At 41.8% G+C, this 19,251-nt stretch overlaps 1 protein-coding gene across 4 annotated transcripts in view; it reads left to right on the plus strand.

Moving 5' to 3' along the window:
- The first annotated feature begins 3,350 nt into the window (after window positions 1-3,350).
- The window catches only part of ELOVL7 (ELOVL fatty acid elongase 7), an 88,058-nt gene continuing 72,157 nt past the window's right edge, over window positions 3,351-19,251 (plus strand). For 3 of the 4 annotated variants that reach the window (XM_032280205.1, XM_032280218.1, XM_032280228.1), the window contains exon 1: window positions 3,401-3,581. The gene's annotated coding sequence lies outside the window, so the exon portion shown is untranslated. Of the gene's footprint in view, window positions 3,582-19,251 lie in introns of all 4 variants that reach the window. The other variant, XM_032280209.1, reaches the window with a different exon arrangement.

Here is a 19,251-nt window from a genome sequence, read left to right on the forward strand (position 1 = left end):
ATTTTATATATATATATATGTATATATATATATATGTATATATATAAATGAATGAAATACAGTGAAAAAAATAAAATTGTAATTATTCACAATTCACAATGATATTGCCTCAATAAAATACCAAAGGCACTCTACAAATTACTAAGAGTTTAGTAAAGACAAAGGATTTTCAACCATTAGACAAAAATTAACATTCTTATATTTAGAATTAGAAAATGTAACTTAAAAATACATATATCAGGCCAGGCACAGTGACTCATACCTGTAATTCCAGCATTTTGGGGGGCTGAAGAAGGCGGTTCTCTTGAAACCAGGGGTTTGAAACCAGTCTGGGCAACATTCCAAGGTCCTGTCTCTATAAAAAGTTAAAAAATTAGCCCCCTGTAGTGGTGCATGCCTGTAGTCCTAGCTACTCTGATGCTGAGGCTGGAAGACTGGTTGAGCTCAGAAGTTAAAGGCTGCAGTGAGCTGTGATTGGGTCACTGCACTACAGCCAGGGCAACAGAGTGAGAGACCCTGTCTATATTAAAACAAAAAACAAACAAACAAAAAACATTGATAATATTGGCAATAATTATAAGGTTCCTAACAATAAGCATAATAAAATATGTGAAAGACCAATAAAGAGAAAATGAAAACTTCATTAAAAGAGAAGATTTACACAAATGGAGATATATGTTCATGGATGGGTTACCTCAATATCGGAAAGATGACAGATTATTCCTAAATAACCTTAAGACAAAATAAAAATCCTGCCATAGCTTTTCATTGGAAACAAGAAAACAAGAAAGACAGCTGCTTTTCAAATGTACACAAAATAGTAAAAGAAAAAGAAATTATAAAGCAGAACACATAGACAGTGGAATGGAATTAAGAGCCTAAACACAGAACCCATGTGTATGGGATTTTAGCAAATGAGGGAAGGAGGGATAACCTCTTCCCTAGTCTCACTCTTGGTGCTCTTAGCCATTCTCATGCCTTTCAGTGTCATGTGGAAAGTGACTACACCCAAATTTATATTACTAGCCCACACCTCTCCTTCTTGACCTCCAGACTGGTGTAATCAACGACCTACTTGACATTCATTCCCATTTACCTATCCCATGGATAGGTAACAGGCATCTCAAATTAAAGCAATGCCAAACAACTCCTGACCTGTCCTTATCTCTACTTTGTTCTTTCACAGTTTTTCTTTTTCATTCAGTAAATGGCAATTCTTTTCTTCCAGTTACCCAAGGCAAAACACTGTGGAATCATCCTTGACTTCCTTTTTTTCTCTCTCATAGCCCATACCAAATTCTCAAGAAATCTTGTTGATACTACCTTCAGAATGTATTTTTTAAATCTTACCATTTTTCACTACTATCAACTTGGTCAAAGCCACCTTTATTTCTCATCTGGATTTTCCAAGAGCCTCCTGATTATCTATTGTCTTACTTCTGCCCTTTCTGTCTTCCTCCCTACCCCATGCCCTATTCTCAAAAAAAGTTGCCAAAATACTCTTTTTAAAATGTCAAAGGATGTCACTTCTCTACTCAAACTGCTTCCTTAACTCTGTGACCTCATTTCTTACTGTCCTTATGTCCCCCCTCACTGAAATTCAGCTGACCTCTCCTCTTTGCTGGTCTATGAATGGAACATCCCAGACCATGCCTGCAGGGCTTTTAGCCTTGCCATTCCCATTGAGTGGAATGCTGTTACTGGATAGGCACACAGGTGTATCACCTTACCTGTTCAAAATCTTGGCTGAAATTCCTGCTCCACTGTGGCCCTCCCTGACCACTTTAACATTTAACATAACTCCCCACCTCCAGAAGTCCCTATTCCCTTCCCTTCTTTATTTTTCTTCATAGCACTTATCAAACCCTGAACACTACATTTTTTACTTCTTTATTCGTTTATTGTCTGTCATCTCCAATTAGAATGAATGTACAGTCCCTGAGAATGGGGAATTTGTTTTGTTATCTACTGAAACATCAGAGCCTGGAACATGGCAGCACTCCAGTATTTGTTAAATAAATGAATCCATTTGAACTTTTGCATTTTGAAATTTCATAAGTATATATAAATGGTAAATAGTGACAGGCTCAAAGTCAAGTATCATTAAGCAATTGTCTCCCATTCCCAAAAGACTTCCGAAATCTATTAAATGATCTCTTTTTAACTTTTATAAAAGCAAAGTTATCTAAAAGGAAGGAGAAAAGTTTTTTTGACTTTGAGATTCTTTGCAATTTAAGCTTTTTTTTTGCTTTCCTTTCAATGGACACTTTCAAAGTTTTACATAAAACATGAAAACCTCCTGTTCAATGTAGTAGGATTAAGCTGTTGAAGGTAATCCCTACATGTGAAGAAAACATGCTCCCGGCCCCTGATTTTTTTCTCCCTACCCATCCCCTCTGGTTGTCCTGATGCTCCCCGCCCGCTTTTGTTTCTTGATTGCATGCTGAGAACTCACAACACAAAGCCCACATTTGTGAGGTGCTTGGGTCATGACTGCAACTAAAAATATTTATTTATTTATTTATTTATTTATTTTTAGGTTTCTGGACAGCACAATGCCAGCCTTTGGTTTGCCTCAGAAGCAGGGACCTTCTCTGGGCTATTTTGCCTTCCAGCTCTTGACGCCATGACTCCAAATCCTACCAGCGATTAGGAGGATCATTACCAGACACAAGGCCAGGTGCGTTTAAAAAAATAAATAAATAAACCAAGCGCAGGTGCACAGCCGAACCCTCATCCCCACCCCACCTTCCAATCCCACGGTAGATAACGAGAAATGAATTTGCTAGACTTTGTTCCTGCAGCAGTTGCTGTTACCAGAAGCAAAGTTAGATTATATACAATCTACTCTTCTTTGCTCTAAAAGTCCTCTCCCCATGGCCCCCACCCAGACTGCAGCAATTCTCTAGTTTCTTATTCGTTATAAGCAGGGGATGGAGCAGAGCCAAGTCGGCCTTCCTCTCCCAGGGCCTTCTCCTCTGGGTCTGGCCTCCATTTTGGATGTGAATTAACGCTCCCAATACCCTTTTAAGAGCAGGGAGTCCCCTTTTTCTCCGCCCCCGCCTCAGCCTCAGCCTCAGCCTCACCTAGGTTTTCCTAATTTCGGATTTTTCTACAACTCATTCGCAAATGTGACACGCATGACGACAATTTCCACTCTGCCATGTCAGCCTAGAGATGTCCCCCAAGTGATGGCATCTGCGCTCGGAAAGAAGGGTAAAAGGTGCCACGACCAGCCCCGCTAGCCCAGGGGGGCGCCAGTCCCGAGCGTCAGGGCGCGCGGCTGAGGCGAGGCGAGAGTGGCCCCCGCCCTCCCTCCCGGCCGCTGCCCCGCTCGCCGCCCCGGCTCCTCCCTCCGGCCCTCGGCGGGCACCTGGCGGCGGCGGGCAGGGGGCGGCGCTGCGCGCGTCAGGCGGCTGGGTGGGAGAGCCGGCAGGTGACACCCGGCGGCCTCCTCCCCTTTCCAGCCCAGTCGGCGGCGGGGACAGCAGGGGCCGCTGTGAGGAGCTCCGCGCTCGCGCCGCCCGCCGCCGCCCTTTGCTCCCGCTCGCGCCCGGCGCTTCGGCTCCGCTCCCCGTGAGGTGAGTGCGGGGCTCCGGGCCGGCGGGCAGGGGCCAAACTTTCTCAGGGCGCGGAGAAGAGACGGGGGCGGGAGGCAGAGCCGAGGGAACGGCGTCGGGAGCGGCCGGGTGGAAGAACTTGGGCGCGGCGTGAGAATTGGGATCCGGGTGCAGGGGCCCCGGGAGCTGGGCCAGGCCCTCCGTGGGCTCGGGAGGCTCTTGGGAAGTTGTGTCCCCTCCGCCTGCGCGTGGGGAGGGCCGAGGCCATTTTCCGGAGGAGCGCGGGGCCGCGGTGCTCACCTGCGCCTTCTCCCGGAGCCCCCTCCCGGCAGCACTCGAAGGTAAGATCGGGCGGGCGGGCGCGCAGCGGAGCGGAGCCTGGACTGGGGTCCCGCGCGGCGCCGGCCCTGCGAAGCGGAGCAGGAGAAGCAGAGGTGCTCGCCGCGGGACTAGGAGGGAGAAGGACCTGCTCGACCTTGGACGCGGAGGTCATTTTCCCAGCTCCGGGGTCTGGCCTCGGTACCACCCCCCAAATTCTCGAACCCCTTTCTTTCTGTTTCCTTCCTTTCCTTTTGAGCGCTTTTTTGGCTCCCGCGGCCGGATGAACTCGGGGCGCTGCCCTGGGAGCGGGGCGCTGTCCCTCCGGCTCCGGAGTCCCATCCTGTCCCGCTGGCTGCTGCTGGTCGGGAGGAGATTGATGAGTAGAGAGCCGCGGAACAGGTCGTGCCGGAGATGGAAACAGGAAAGCCTGTTGTTCTGTCGTCCAGGGTATCGTTCGTTTGGAAATGGGCTGTCTCAAGTCAGCGCTGTTTCAAACTTCACCCCGCGCGGACCTAGCGCTCTTTGGAGCTCCCTGGGGAATTCGGGACGGGAAGGAGCGGGTCTTTACACGGGTCCTGCTCCATGTGTTGGGAACAGCACGAATGAGTCCCGCTCTGACTAAAGAATAGTTTTGGCGACCCGAGTTCCTCACCTCTTGCTTCGGTCTCCCCTCGGAAAGCATGTTCACTTAACCCTATGCTCTCGGATTACCCATTATTTCACTCCTCCCTTTTATTGCTTACCTGCTTCCAAAGAGTCGCGGATACCTCCGCCTTCTTACTACGCACCTGCTTATTCATTCCCTTTCTTTGTAGTTTCCGTTCGTACTACTGATCAGAAATTGGTCTCCCCAATGTCACCGAGAACTAAATAAAATCCATCCCTCACCCCGTGGCAGACATTTATCAGTGCTTAGGTTCCAGGCACTGATCTCAGTTCTTGTATTAAAGCTTTTAATCTTCACAACTATTATGTGAAGTAGATATTAATATTCTCGTTTTAATGATGAGGAAACTGAGGCACGGAGAGGTTAAGTAACAAGCCAAAGGCCACACCCATCTCAGCAGTAGGAGAGTCCAACTCTGGGGCTCTGTTTTCAGCACTGGAGCTAGAGTTCCTTTGCTCGTCCTTAATTTCTGAAGTCCCGTGCTGTTTCAGGCATCGTTCACCAGGCTGTCAACCTCAGATCCCTCTTTTCCTTCGTATGTGTCTTTATACTAGTTTAGGCCTCCACACCCTTCAACCCCCCCTCCTACTTTTTTGTTGTTATTTCAGAAAAATAGATCTACAGAACTTCAATACTTCATCTCTCACCTGTACTTATCTGGCTTAACTCTCACCTGTACTTATCTGGCTTAAGATTCTGTGCTTTCCACATCTTCTTCAGTTTTAGTGTAATACCTCTCAGTGCGCATGGTAATATTTCTCTTGGACTTGCCTGGCTTTTCCCCAAAACAACTCTAGATGCTCATTTCCATTAAGGGTCCTGCCATTATCCTGGTCTCCAAGGTGCCCTGTCTCATGCCATTCCTCTCTAGTTGTGAAATATCTTCTATCCAATTTTTACGTGGTCTCTTATAGCCTTTATCAGTCTCACCCATTCCTATCCTCTCTTCACCACTCTCTCCCTCTTCTCCACCCTGAACACATCATATGCCCTTTTCTACTGTTCATTATCATTTTTTATGTTTGCTTTCCACAAAAAGATTGCAGACAGCTTAGGACATTAAATCTTTAGGCCTTATGGCTAGTAGTTGCTTGATAAATGTAGAACATGATACAGTATAAATTTTGGTAGCATGGATCAGGCAGGTTTGATGATGGTGGAAATTTTTAAGCCAGGTGTTACAGGATGTTAAGGAGTTTGCATTGGTAGATGTGGAGGAACTGTAGACATTGTAAATGAAGGGGAGAAAAGCCTGTGTTCACTCCATTGTCACAAACAGGTACTAGCTGTCCTGATGAAACATTAATTTTAGAGGTATAATGAAGCAGGGCAAATCAGCAGAGAACTTTTTATCCTTATCTTGACAAAACAAAATATGAAAACACAGGAAGTCAAAGAAAACCCCCTTTTTATTGAAAAATATAGCACATACATAAAATTACATAAAACATAAATGGACAGATTAACACAATAGATATATTCAGCAGTAGGACGACTGTGTTATTCTGGCCGTAGATAGATAGTCAGATGAGGCTGCAGTCAGGCCAGACAGGAATATGTTCACAAAACCTGTGTAAGGTGTAGTGGACCTGGACTGCACCTGAGGGACATTGCCAAGAAAGAATTGGCTGTGTGTGGGGAAGCTTGAGGGGAGGAGAAAATAAGACTGGAAATTGGTACCAAAGGATAAGATCAGGGAGCCAAGAAGAGAGTTCTGACCCACTGAGCATAATTCTACCACAATGAATATTTAGCCATGTTGCCTTTGTCTCTCTCTTTATTTCTATGCATATTTTTCTACATCGTACTCTATGTAGAATTTTAGTATTCTCAGTCTGGGCACAGTGGCTCACACCTGTAATCCTAGCACTTTGGGAGGCTGAGACAAGCAGATCACCTGAGATCGGGAGTTTGAAACCAGCCTGGCCAAAATGGTGAAACCCCATCTCTACTAAAAATACAAAAGTTAGCTGAGTATGGTGGCACATGCCTGTAGTCCCAGCTACTTGGGAGGCTGAGGCAGGAGAATCCCATAAACCGGGGAGGTGGAGGTTGCAGTGAGCTGAGATCTCGCCACTGCACTCCAGCCTGGGTGACAAAGCAAGACTCTGTCTCAAAAAAAAAATGGAAAATAATTTTTTTTTTTAGTATTCTGTGTTTCCCATATAACACCTAGTAAGCATTTTTCATCTTATGTAATTTTTAGAACTCATATTATTTGTATTCTAGTAAGTATAATGTAATTTACTTTACTAATACTGTATTGTTTGAGAAGTATGTTAGCAACAATATAAACAAGCTAAGTTGTAGTAATACTCATCTTTGCAGCTGTATCATTTTACAAATTGGGACTTGTTTTCTTATGATACTATTCCAGAAGCAGAATTACTTTGTCAGCAAGTATGGTCATTTTTATGGTTCTTAATATACATGGTCAGATTTCTAAAAGCAATTTAAAAAATAGGATCAATGCATTTTGCCTAACTTTTCTCTCTATGAAGTAACAGCAATTCAATTCAACATGAACAGTATTATTAAATGTTGTATCAGTTTCCTCCGGCTGCCGTAACAAAGTACCACAAACTGGGTAGCTTGTAAAAACAGCAATTTATTGCCTAACAGTTCTGGAGGCTGTAAGTCTAAAATTAGGTTGTCAGCAGTGCTGATTCCTTCTGAAAGCTCTGGGGGAGAATTTCTTCCATGCTTCTGCTAGGTTCTGGTGACAGCAGCACTCCCTGGCATTCCTTGTGCTGGCGTCACTCTAATCTCTGCCTCGGTCTTCATATGCATTCTCTCTATGTGTCTGTGTCTTCACATAACCATTTTATAAGGCATAATGGATTTAGGCCCACCCCACTCCAGTATGACCTCATTTTAACATCTGCAAAAATTAAATTTCCAAATAATAGCACACTGTGAGGTACTGGGGGTTAGGATTTCAACATATCCTCTTTGGGGCACACAATTCTTCCTGCCAAAGGGTCTTGAAATGTACATAAGAGAAAGCCTCTATCTTCAAATAATTTCTAGGCAAATTGAGAAAGTAGGATTTTTTTTCTAATTATTGAGATTTGTTTATTCTCCATGATGTAGCACTCGTGCTTATCAGTTCTAAGATACAAAGGATGCTTTTTTTGCCCCTGAGACAGGGTCTCTGTCTGTCACCCAGGCAGGAGTGCAGTGACACAGTCGGCTCACTGCAGCCTCAATCCCCAGACTCAGGCAGTCCTCCACTTCAGCCTCCACAGTAGCCGGGACTATAGACACATGCCACTGGGCCCGGCTAATTTTTTTTATTTTTTATAGAGATAGAGCCTTACTGTGTTGCCTACATTGGTCTTGAACTCATGGGCTGAAATGATTGTCCTGCCTCAGCCTCCCAAAGTGCTAGGATTTCAGACTCGAGCCACTGCACACAGATTGGAAGGATGCTGTTTACCAAACCCATAATTCTGGAGCCATTGTGAATGTGGCAGCATGTTAAATTGAGAATAGCCAGGATTTCAGTAAGATACATCACATAGTATGGAAAGAAGCATGCCATAAATGCACTTTTAAAAATATGTCTTACATGTGTTTCAGTGACTCATCCAATTTTGACCATACACAGTTACAAAAAGTTGAAAACTAATACCAATCAAGCATTTTATAACATTGGTCTTCTAAAAAATTTGAAATTTCCATTATTTCTAATTGATTTCTAAAAGTACATGTTATTACATTGGCAAGTGAAATCACTCTTTTCGTAAATGATAGAAGTTGGCATACCATTGTAATTTTTTTTTTTTTTTTTTTTTTGAGACAGAGCCTTGCTCTGTCGATCAGTACAGTGGTGCAATCTTGGCTCACTGCAACCTCCGCCTCCCAGGTTCAGTGATTCTCCTGCCTCAGCTTCCTGAGTAACTGGGACTACAGGCTCATGCCACTATGCTTGGCTAATTTTTTTTTTTTTTTGTATTTTTGTAGAGATGAGGTTTCACCATGTTGGCCAAGCTGTTCTCAAACCCCTGAACTCAGGTAATCTGCTCACCTTGGGCCTTCCAAAGTGCTGGGATTACAGGCATGAGCCACCATGCCTGGTCATATACATATACCTACACACACACACACACACACACACACACACACACATACATTTTTAGATGGTGTTTCGCTCTTGTTGCCTGGGCTGGAGTGCAGTGGCGCCATCTCTGCTTGCTGCAACGTCCGCCTCCTGGGTTCAAGCGATTCTCCAGCGTCAGCCCCCTGAGTAGCTGGGATTACAGGCACTTGCCACCATTCAGGGCTAATTTTTGTATTTTTAGTAGAGACAAGGTTTCACCATGTTCGTCAGGCTGGTCTTAAACTCCTGACCTCAGGTGATCCACCCACCTCAGCCTCCCAAAGTGCTGGGATTACAGGCATGAGCCACCCTACCCAACCCATAAATATTTTTTTTTTTTTTTGAGACGGAGTTTCACTCTTGTTACCCAGGCTGGAGTGCAATGGCGCGATCTCGGCTCACCGCAACCTCCGCCTCCCAGGTTCAGGCAATTCTCCTGCCTCAGCCTCCCAAGCAGCTGGGACTACAGGCACGTGCCACCATGCCCAGCTAATTTTTTGTATTTTTAGTAGAGACGGGGTTTCACCATGTTGACCAGGATGGTCTCGATCTCTTGACCTCGTGATCCACCCGCCTCAGCCTCCCAAAGTGCTGGGATTACAGGCTTGAGCCACCGTGCCCGGCCCCATAAATATTTTTAAACAGACTATTATTCAAATGAAATAAGTTTCCACATAACTTACAAGTTTCTCAAGTTAAAGACAAACCTTAATCAATCTGGATAAGCAGCTGTGTAAGCCATGAGCACCAGCAGCCTTGCTTCTTGGACTATCTAATAGAGGGTAATAAAGCCAAACCTAGATAAAACTGGGGAGCTTCAGCAGTTGCATACTCAACAACATTTGAGTGTTAGCTTTGCGTCAGGCAAAGTGGCTGGCAGTATGCTAAAGCCAGTCCAGGTCCATACCACACAAGTAAATGTAAGTTAACAAAATTACAGTTCACTATGATAAACTGTGCTGTGATATACACAGACGGGGTCCTGGGGAGGCAAAGCAGAGGTAGGCAGACAGGATATCCTTCTGAGCAGAAAGAAGGAAGAGTGGGACTTAGGGCAGCTGAGAAATGGGGTGAGGAGTGGGAAACAGAACCTAGGGAGAGAGAATGCAGATGCCATGAGGGAAATGCAAATACTTTATGGAAGACAGTGTGAGTTGAAGTTGCCTAGGCATGCAGAGTCCAGGCTTACTGAGAGGGTTGTTTGACCTCATAAAGGTTTTGGATTTTATAACGTCAGTGGGGAATCCTGGGAGGCCAATAAGAGGGAAAAGGACCTGTTAAGATTTGTATTTTAAAAGCATCCCTCTGGTGCTTGCCATTTCACCTTTCTGAAACCTTTTCTCCTCCCGTTGTCACATTTCCCTATCTGATCTGGAAAGGACAGCTACCTTCCTTGTTTACATTAGGTATCTTTGTGTGTGTGTGTGTGTGTGTGTGTGTGTGTGTGTGTGTGTGTGTGTATGTGTGTGTGTGTGTATGTGAGACAGAGTTTTGCTCTTGTTGCCCAGGCTGGAGTGCAATGGCGTGATCTTGGCTCACCGTGACCTCTGCCTCCCAGATTCTAGTGATTTTCCTGCCTCAGCCTCCTCCTGAGTAGCTGGGTTTACAAGCATGCACCACCACGCCCGGCTAATTTTGCGTTTTTAGTAGAGATGGGGTTTCTACATGTTGATCAAGCTGGTCTTGAACTCCCCACCTCAGGTGATCCACCTGCCTTGGCCTCTCAAAGTGCTGGGATTACTGTGCCCTGCCTACATTAGATATCTTGATTATGCTTAGCTTTCAGGTGAATTTTGAAACAGAAAATTAACTTAATGGGCATCATCTGTACCTCTGTCCTTACAGGATACTCAACGTTGCATTTACATTTAAAACATCTTATTGAAAATTATGAGGTGAAAGATTTGGCATCTTTTAGGCATAAGTAATCGTTGCAATGAGTCTCTCTCTTTTTTGAGATGGAGTCTTACTGTGTCACCCAGCCTGAAGTGCAATGGTGTGATCTCGGCTCACTGCAACCTCTGCCTCCCGGGTTCAAGCGTTTCTCCTGCTTCAGCCTCCTGGGATTACAGGCACCCCACCCTCTCCGGTCCCCCACCACCACCCCTGACTAATTTTTGTATTTTTAGTAGAGAAGGGGTTTCACCATGTTGGCCAGGCTGTTCTGGAACTCCCAATCTCAGGTGATCTGCCCACCTTGGCCTCCCAAAGTGTTAGGATTACAGGCATGAGCCACCGTGCCCGGCCTGCAATGAGTCTCTTTACGTGCATTTTCTCATGAATCCTTTGAAGCCAGCAAGGTCTGGCTTGTCATATGGACAGGTACAGAAATGTGAGAAAAGCAGAAAGGGTGCTCAGGCTACGCTGGTAGAAATAAGCAGCGAGGGTTTAAACCTAGGTGTAATTACAAGCTTTAGGCTCTTCCCACTCTACTAACTCTGTGGGTTGATATTTTTGAGTATATAGGAGGCACTGGGACTCTGATATCTTACAATAGTTTTGTGAGGACATAAGGGCAACTGTAAAAATAAACTGGATTTAGACTTTTTAGGGTCAATGGTAGAAATGTGAGATCTAGACAAAGAGAGTTTCGCTAGCGGCCCTTAACCTAAATACAGCCCTGTCCCCTGACCCCTCTCCCTCTCTCTGTCCCGAATTTTTGGGTTTTGTCCTAATAGCACATTTGTGATTTATATGTGTGTTTAATTAAATGCTCTAACAAGGGCAGAACAAAAGTAAAAGGTGCTCTTTACTTAAGGGTGACTATTTTAAGTCTGTTCAGGGGCTTCTCTGCCCCTCATCTTACCTGTCTTGTGCCTTCTTCAGGCAGACAGTGCTGTGTTGCATCCTGTAGGACAGAAAGATTTATGTCTCAGAAATAAACCATCCAACAAACAATGTTGACCCACATTTTAATCCCTCAGCTGCTTATCATTCAGTTCACTAGAAAGCACAGCTGACACCTTCATCCTTCACCCTCTTCTTCGTAATTCTAACAGGTGTGACTTAAAGAAAGAAAGGATAGAAATGACATTACTAGGAATCTAGAGTCTAATGACTGATTATTCAGTAGCTTAGGGTGAGTTCTTGAGCAAATGTGGAATGGAATTTTTTAAATCAAGCTGTGAGAGCCACTATTCATTGTTCAAAAGGGAAAAAATGGTAGTGGATATAATATTTGGCATTAAATATAGTCAGTATTTTTAAATAAAATGTGTGTGTATATATATATATATAATGGTTGAACATATACAATTGCCCTTTTTATAGGTGAATAAACAGCTGGATGTTGGCAGTTTGCATGTGGTTCATCCTGATTCAAATACAATCCCATCGACATCTAATGGTTGACCAATAAGCTTATACTCTTCATTTCCCTATAAGCAGATGGGGTGGTGCCTGGGCATGATCAACACTGGCTTCTAGTAGTCTGTTTCCTTCTCCAGCTGCTGGGATATTGGCTTAACAATTTATTGCATTTATTCCAAACATGTTGGTGCCAGTTATACTTGTTATTGTGACAGATTATTTAGATGTGTGTAAACTTATGAAATTTAAGTGCAAAAAAATATTGTTACTATGAAAGGAATGTTGAATTCTTTGGAAACGTTCCATAATAGTGAGTCACTAAGAAATGGGTCAGGAAAACTGTAAAAAAAAATCAGAAAGATGGCTGGGTGCAGCAGGTCATGCTTGTAATTTCACCACTTTGGGAAGCCTAGGTGGGAGGATTGTTTGAAGACAGGAGTTCAAGACGAGCCTGGGCAACATAGTGAGACATCCATCTCTACAAAAAATTTAAAAAATAACTTGATGTGGTAGCATGCATCTGTAGTCCTAGCTACTCCAGAGGCTGAAGTGGGAGGATTCCTTAAGTCCAGGAGGTCAAGGCTGCAGTGAGCTATGATTGCACCACTGTACTTCAGCCTTGATGACGGAGTGAGACGCTGTCTAAAAAAAATTTTTTTTAATAAAAAAACAGAAATCGTAAAAACTTGAAAAATATTTTGAGCTGCCTTTAAAGTGTGTGTAGTTGTTTTCTTTTATTTTCAATTCACTTAGAAAATTAAAACTGGAAATTATAGAAGGTAAGTTCTAGGTATGGTTTATATCAGAAAAATATTAGTGAGGAGCTCTTCCTTAAGGACGAGGATAGCTTTGGGACTGCTTTGTCTTTTTTGCCTCCCGGGCTCAATTGATCCTCCCACCTCACTCTCCCATGTAACTGGGACTACAGGCATGCTCCACCACGCCTGGCTAATTTTTGTATTTTGGCAGAGATGAGGTTTTGCTGTGTTGCCCAGGCTCGTCTTGAACTCCTGAGCTCAAGCCATCTGCCTGCCTTGGCCTCCCAAAGTTCCGGAATTACAGGTGTTAGCCACCGCATGCAGCCCTTGGGACTACTTTGGAAAATTGGAGAATTAATGCCTATTTATATTTTTTAAGAAAAAGTAAATGTTTATGGTATCTAAATAAATTTTTGATTCTTTGCTATGAATAATTTTTTAAAAATCCACTAACCAAAACTAGTCAGAATTCCTGCTCCTGTTAGGCTGATACTAATAGTTTATGCTATAGTGTAGTAAGTAGTCAGAACTTTTGATTAGCATACCATACTAATGTATATAATCAACTCATTCTTGAGATGGGATCTCACTGTATCACCCAGGCTGGAGTGCAATGGCATGCTCTTGGCTCACTGCAGCCTCCAACCTCAGTCTCCCATGTAACTAGGACGTTAGGCGCCCGACACCACACCTGGCTAATTTTTGTATTTTTAGTAGAGACGGGATTTCACAATGTTGGCCAGGCTGGTCTTGAACTCCTGACCTCAAGATCCACCTCAGCCTCCCAAAGTGCTGGGATTACAGCTTCTGGCATCAAACATTCTTCCCATCTCAGCCTCCCAAGTAGCTGGGATTACAGGTATAAGCTACTCTGCCTGGCTCATATTTCTTATTTTAAATTGGGCTTTTATTAATAACATCTATATAACTTTTAAGTTTATTTTAATAATGTAAACTAATATGTAGAACTCAGAGCTGGGTCCTAGCTGCATTAAATGGCTTACATAAAAGTTGAAAGCAAAAATACATAGTATAACATTAGCTAGAGTTTATTAAATATGAAAAATTTATTAATGTTATTAAGCTGACAAGTTGGTCAAGGTATAACTTATTTTAGATTCAAATAGTAATTACAAAAGTATAGTTATTCTTTTCTGAAGCATTAGCAGGTTGATGAAAAAAGGCCAAACTTACAAAATGAGAAAAATAAAATTATATTTTATAATAATAGCAATTTTTTTTTTTTGAGACAGAGTCTGGCCTTGTCCCCGGGCTGGAGTGTAGTGGCATGATCTCGCCTCACTGCAAGCTCCGCCTCCTGGGTTCAAGCTATTCTCCTGCCTCAGGGATTACAGGCGTGTGCCACCACACCCCGCCAATTTTGGTGTTTTTAGTAGAGACAGGGGTTTCACCATGTTGGTCAGGCTGATCTTGAACTCCTCATCTAGTTATCTGCCTGCCTCAGCCTCCCAAAGTGCTGGGATTACAGGCATGAGCTGCCATACCCGGCCAATAATAACAATTATTAAGCACTGCTGGCTATATCCCAGTCACTATACTAAGGTCTCCCTACACCTTATCTCATTTAATCCTCACAGAAGCCCTAGAAGGGGGTATTGTTCCCATGTTATAAGCAAGGAAACGGATGCAAATAGAAGTTAAGAACCTTGCCCAAGGTCACATGGTTAGTGATAGCACCGGGAATCAGACCTAGTTTAGTCTGAGCTCCAATGCTCATGCGCTTACTACTTTATAACTTGATACTTTAAAACCGAATTTAATTTCTAAGTAGGTTTTAAAAATTGTTTTTATAGTGTAAACAACTTATTTGTGAGATAATCCTAGACAGTACCGGAAGCTGGGGAGTGGAGAAGTGAGACAGGAAAAGGGGGCAGCCAACACAGGGAGTGTTAATGAAGAGTCTACTACCTCTGTGGGCACCTGGGGCTCGGTCCCACTGGACATCCCTCAGCATTGTCCTACCCCAGGGGCTGAGAAGTGAAGCCTTTGCTGGGACATGAGCATGTTGATCGTTTTTCAAAGAAACGTTAGTGTTTTAAGCTGCAAAGGACCTGAGAGGTCATTCAATCTGGCCTCTTACACAGTTGAGGACATGAGGCCAAGTCATTTGGCCAAGGCCACAAGCCTATTTAAGTATGCTGGGACCAGAAGCACATTCTCCCAACTAGAGCTCAGGTGCTTTTCTAACTGATAATCATATTTTCTTAATTAGTCTTCATTCTGAATATGACTTGACACTGAATTGTTGAAGCTCTTGGATTGCCCCCCTTCATCTTTATCTACAAGTAACAACATTAGTTACTCCTATAGATGTTTCTGTAGAATATGGCAGGACGAGGATTATTCTTCCCCTGTGTTACAAGTAGAAAAACTGAAGCTCAAGTCAATGCAATGCTGTGCCTAGCTCTGAGGTCCATGTATTATAAAACCTAAGCGTGAGCCATGGGTAAAGTTGGAAAAGAAAAAAATGTACATTTTAGCAGAGATAATTAAATTATCTAGTCCAAGCTGTGGACTTTGTCTAACAGCCCTCTTCCTTTTCTCATTCTCTGCCCTTAGCACTTGAGTTTATACCCATTAGGTGACTGCCTGAGTATCTCATGGCAGCAGCATTTGTGGAGTTGGGAAGGAGTAAGGTTAATGGAGAGTTAGTGCACATTGCTTTGATGTGCACTTTCAAAAAAAAAAAAAACCTCTAACCTTTAGTTTTACCATTTAATCCCCAGCCTTTGGTTTTACCGTTTCATCAGTAGAGAGAGCACAGAGCAAATTTGGGTTGCCATTTCCTTATTAACAGGTAAATACGTGTTGCTGCTCAATGCTGACTGCAACACTACATGTGTTAAGTGCTCTAAACTCACTTTTAGAGACCACAAAATCTGAGGCTCCAATTAAGTGACTTTCCTCAAGGCCACCTGAGTGGTGGCTGGCATACCTGGGTTCCTAGAATGCAAAGATTCTGACTATACATTGTGCTGCTTACTACATGTTGCCTTAGAGTTTATTTTCTTATCTTCAGAAAAAAAAGTATTGGTTTGGGAGAGGCAGATGATATGCTTATGGAATAGGAATATTGCAGATTTTAAATATGATCATATATAATAATTCATCTTCTGCTTTTTTCCGAGAAACACTTGAAATGTTTATAATAAATATATTAAGATCCAAGCATAGAAGGGGAAAATCTAGGTAATGCAGTTGTGATAAATGGAACACTAAATTTTAATGGTTAGCCAGGAGCTTACATTGAAAGAGTAACTACAACTCTAATCGTTTGTTTTTTGCTTTTTTTAAAAGCATAAATATGGAAGGTACTTTAGAAGTGAAGTGCAAAGGAATTTATCAAGTAGGTTCTAATAAAGAGAATCTTGAAGTGCTTTATGGATAATACTTGACAGTTTTGCTGAATAAAAATTAATATTGGTTCTTGATAACTCACTAATTGTAGATGTTAATGAAGGTAAACTCTTTGAAAGCATTTTTCCAAAAGCTCCAGGGCTAAGCTAATAAGATTCTCCTGATGATATATATAATAAAAACTCTAGCACTAGACAGAGCAGAGCCTTTTAAAACTTGAGGTTGGTCTATTGATGAACTTCAGAAGGTCCGTAAACTCCCAAAACATCACATATGTGTGTACATGTAATCTCTGGGGAGGTGGCCCATAGCATCATAGTCTCAAATTTTAAAAGCTATTGATTTAGAAAAGGATGAAATAATATATGTAAAATGCTTAGTAAAATTTTACTTATTGTATACCTGTAAAGGATTGGTCTTTAATGATAGTATTGAAATTAGGCAGATTATGTTGACGTGAACCAACTGTACAGACTTTATCCATGTTGTAAGGACACGATTATTATAGACAGACATTAGAAAAAAGATATAATCTCCTGTGTCCATAGTAGTTTCATTTGTTGTCCTAGTTGTCTAGGAAGAAAGGTTTTTACTTTTTGAATATTAAATCAGTATTCACTCATTTATGTAATAAACATTAGCTACTTGCAGTGTGCTAGACTCTGGACATATGAAATCAAGAAGTCATCTCCACTCATTTTTTTTTCTTTCTCATGTCCATATGTAAATTAGCAGCAATCATGTCAGCTGTGTCAACAAAATATGTCCTGAACCAGCTACTTCAGTAAGCTCCTACTCCTGCTGTATTCTCACAATCGATTCTCTACCAAGCAAAAATTATTTTTTTAAAAACATAAGACAGATCATGTCACTATTTTGCTTAAAAGCCTCTGATGAGAGTTTCACTTCCACAAGACAGAGTTCTAGAGATGTATGGTAGTGATGGTTGTACAACAGTCTGAATGTATTTTATTTAATACTGAAATATACTTTAAAAAAATGGTTAAGATGGTAAATTTTAAGTTATTTGTATTTTACTATAAATTGAAAAATTGAAAAATGAATAGTCATACTACCAAAAAAAACAAAACAAAACAAAACAAAAAAAAACCCTCTGATGGTTTCCTCTTACACCTTAAATAAAGTCCAGGTACCTTACCTGAGGTTGGAAGACCACCAGTACCCATCTGTCTGTGCCATCCAGCATCACTGTCTTTATGGTCTGCTTTCTGTTCCTTTGCTCTTGTCCTTTGGGACCACTAGGCTGCCTGTCACATCCTCCCCAGTATTCTAGCTTTTTCTCACTACCCTTCTACTGTCACAGCCCTCTGCCCCAGGTACTATCACTTTACTCTTTTGCGCTTTATTTTCTTCATCACTTTTGCCACTATTTGTCTTATTTACATTTGTGTTTATCTTCATTTGCTTGTGTCTTCCCACAAGACTGTAAACTCCATGACAGCAGGGATCTCATTGTATCCCTAGTCTTAAGAAGACTGCTTGGCACACAGCAAGTGCCAAATATTTGTTGAATAAATGAATAGAGACATCGTCCCCTCCCGCAAGGACCTGACAGTTTCTGATACTGTCTGAGTCTTAGGATCCCTGCGTTGTGCTTTTGCGCAAGATCTTAACCTGTCAGCCAGGCCTCACATAGAGAATGGACAATGATTTCTCAAAATGAAATGATCGGGGGAGGAGAAAAAGGAGCAGATGATGTGGAAAGAAAAAGCCAAAATTGTAGTACATATTTCCTCTTATTCAAGGGTAGAATAAATTTTTTCTCTCCTCTTTCTTTCTACCCATCTAAAATAAAAACAGGAGAAAACAAAAATACAGCTATGAATCAGTAGCCACTCATGATCCTTGCCTAAGCCAAATGTAAGATGAAAGTGGTGTAAGATACTGTATGTCACATTCCCAGAAATGCCTGACTCCTGTGAGTCATCTGCCCTTAGAGAGCCCATTATGAGCACTCAATTGTATGAGTCAATATGTCTGCCTTGCCAGAATGAGACCAAAACCTTACCAGCCTTTCCATCATTCTAGAATTATCTTCTCTAGTATGCCTTTCACCTGTGACAATCAAAACTCACTCTTTGCATCCTGCTGTCACAAACAGGTAGATTTATAGACAACTGGGCTCATGTTCATGTATTCATTGATATTTTTATGATAAATATAAAAGATAGAGGAATTTATAATATAGAGAGATTTTCTGTACTTGACATGCAAAAATTTTTCATGTAATCAGAAAAAATCGGATCATTTTCTGACCAGATTAACAATACATGCTGACTTTAGAAATATAGAAAACTTACAGCAGAAAATAACAAATAAAAAAACTTATAACAACAAAGAAAACAGATATCACTTATAAACTTACCAACCAGAAATAGCAATTGCTAACATTTTGGTAAACTGCTTTGCTGCTGCTTGTAGCCTTTTAAGAAAGGTGGTTGAAGTTTTTCTTGAGGAAAAAAATTGGGAAATATTTAGATGAGGAACAAGAACCATCCTCTAGTATGCTTTTTTTGGTAAGCTCTAAATACAAAATAATAAACCTTTCCAACATGAATGTTTTTATTTGTTTCTTAAAAAAAATCATTATTGAAATTTCTAAACATTTATGAAAGTAGAATGACGTAATAAACTGATATACTCATCACTCAGAATCATGGCTAATCTTATTTCATCTGCAAATATTTCAGTATACCTCTAAGAATAAGGACTTTAAAAAGTTACAAACCATACCAGTATCATACCTAAGAAGTTAAAAATAATCCCTTAATGTCATTAAATAGCCAATCAACCTGAAAATTTTTAAAAACCACCACTTTGATGACCAAAGTAGTGAGAGACTCTTGGGTAATAGGATGATATGCAGTCTAAGTAGCAAATTATATAATCACAAGAAAAGCTTTAAAACAATAGAAATAATTTATTTAGCTGTGCCTACTGCATGTAGTTAGCAATTAGTACATTGGTAAACAATCTGCCATTTTGTATTTTAATAACTTTGCTATTTCTTTATTCTCATGGTTTAAATTCAAAATGCAATGTTCACCTATGCTTAATGATTTTTTTTTTTTTTTTGAGGCGGAGTCTTGCTCTGTCTCCAGTCTGGAGCGCAGTGGCACAATCTCAGCTCACTGT

This window comes from Sapajus apella, unplaced genomic scaffold (genome assembly GCF_009761245.1).
Source record: "Sapajus apella isolate SASKATOON/1434 unplaced genomic scaffold, GSC_monkey_1.0 scaffold1, whole genome shotgun sequence".
Taxonomy (NCBI): Eukaryota; Metazoa; Chordata; class Mammalia; order Primates; family Cebidae; genus Sapajus; species Sapajus apella.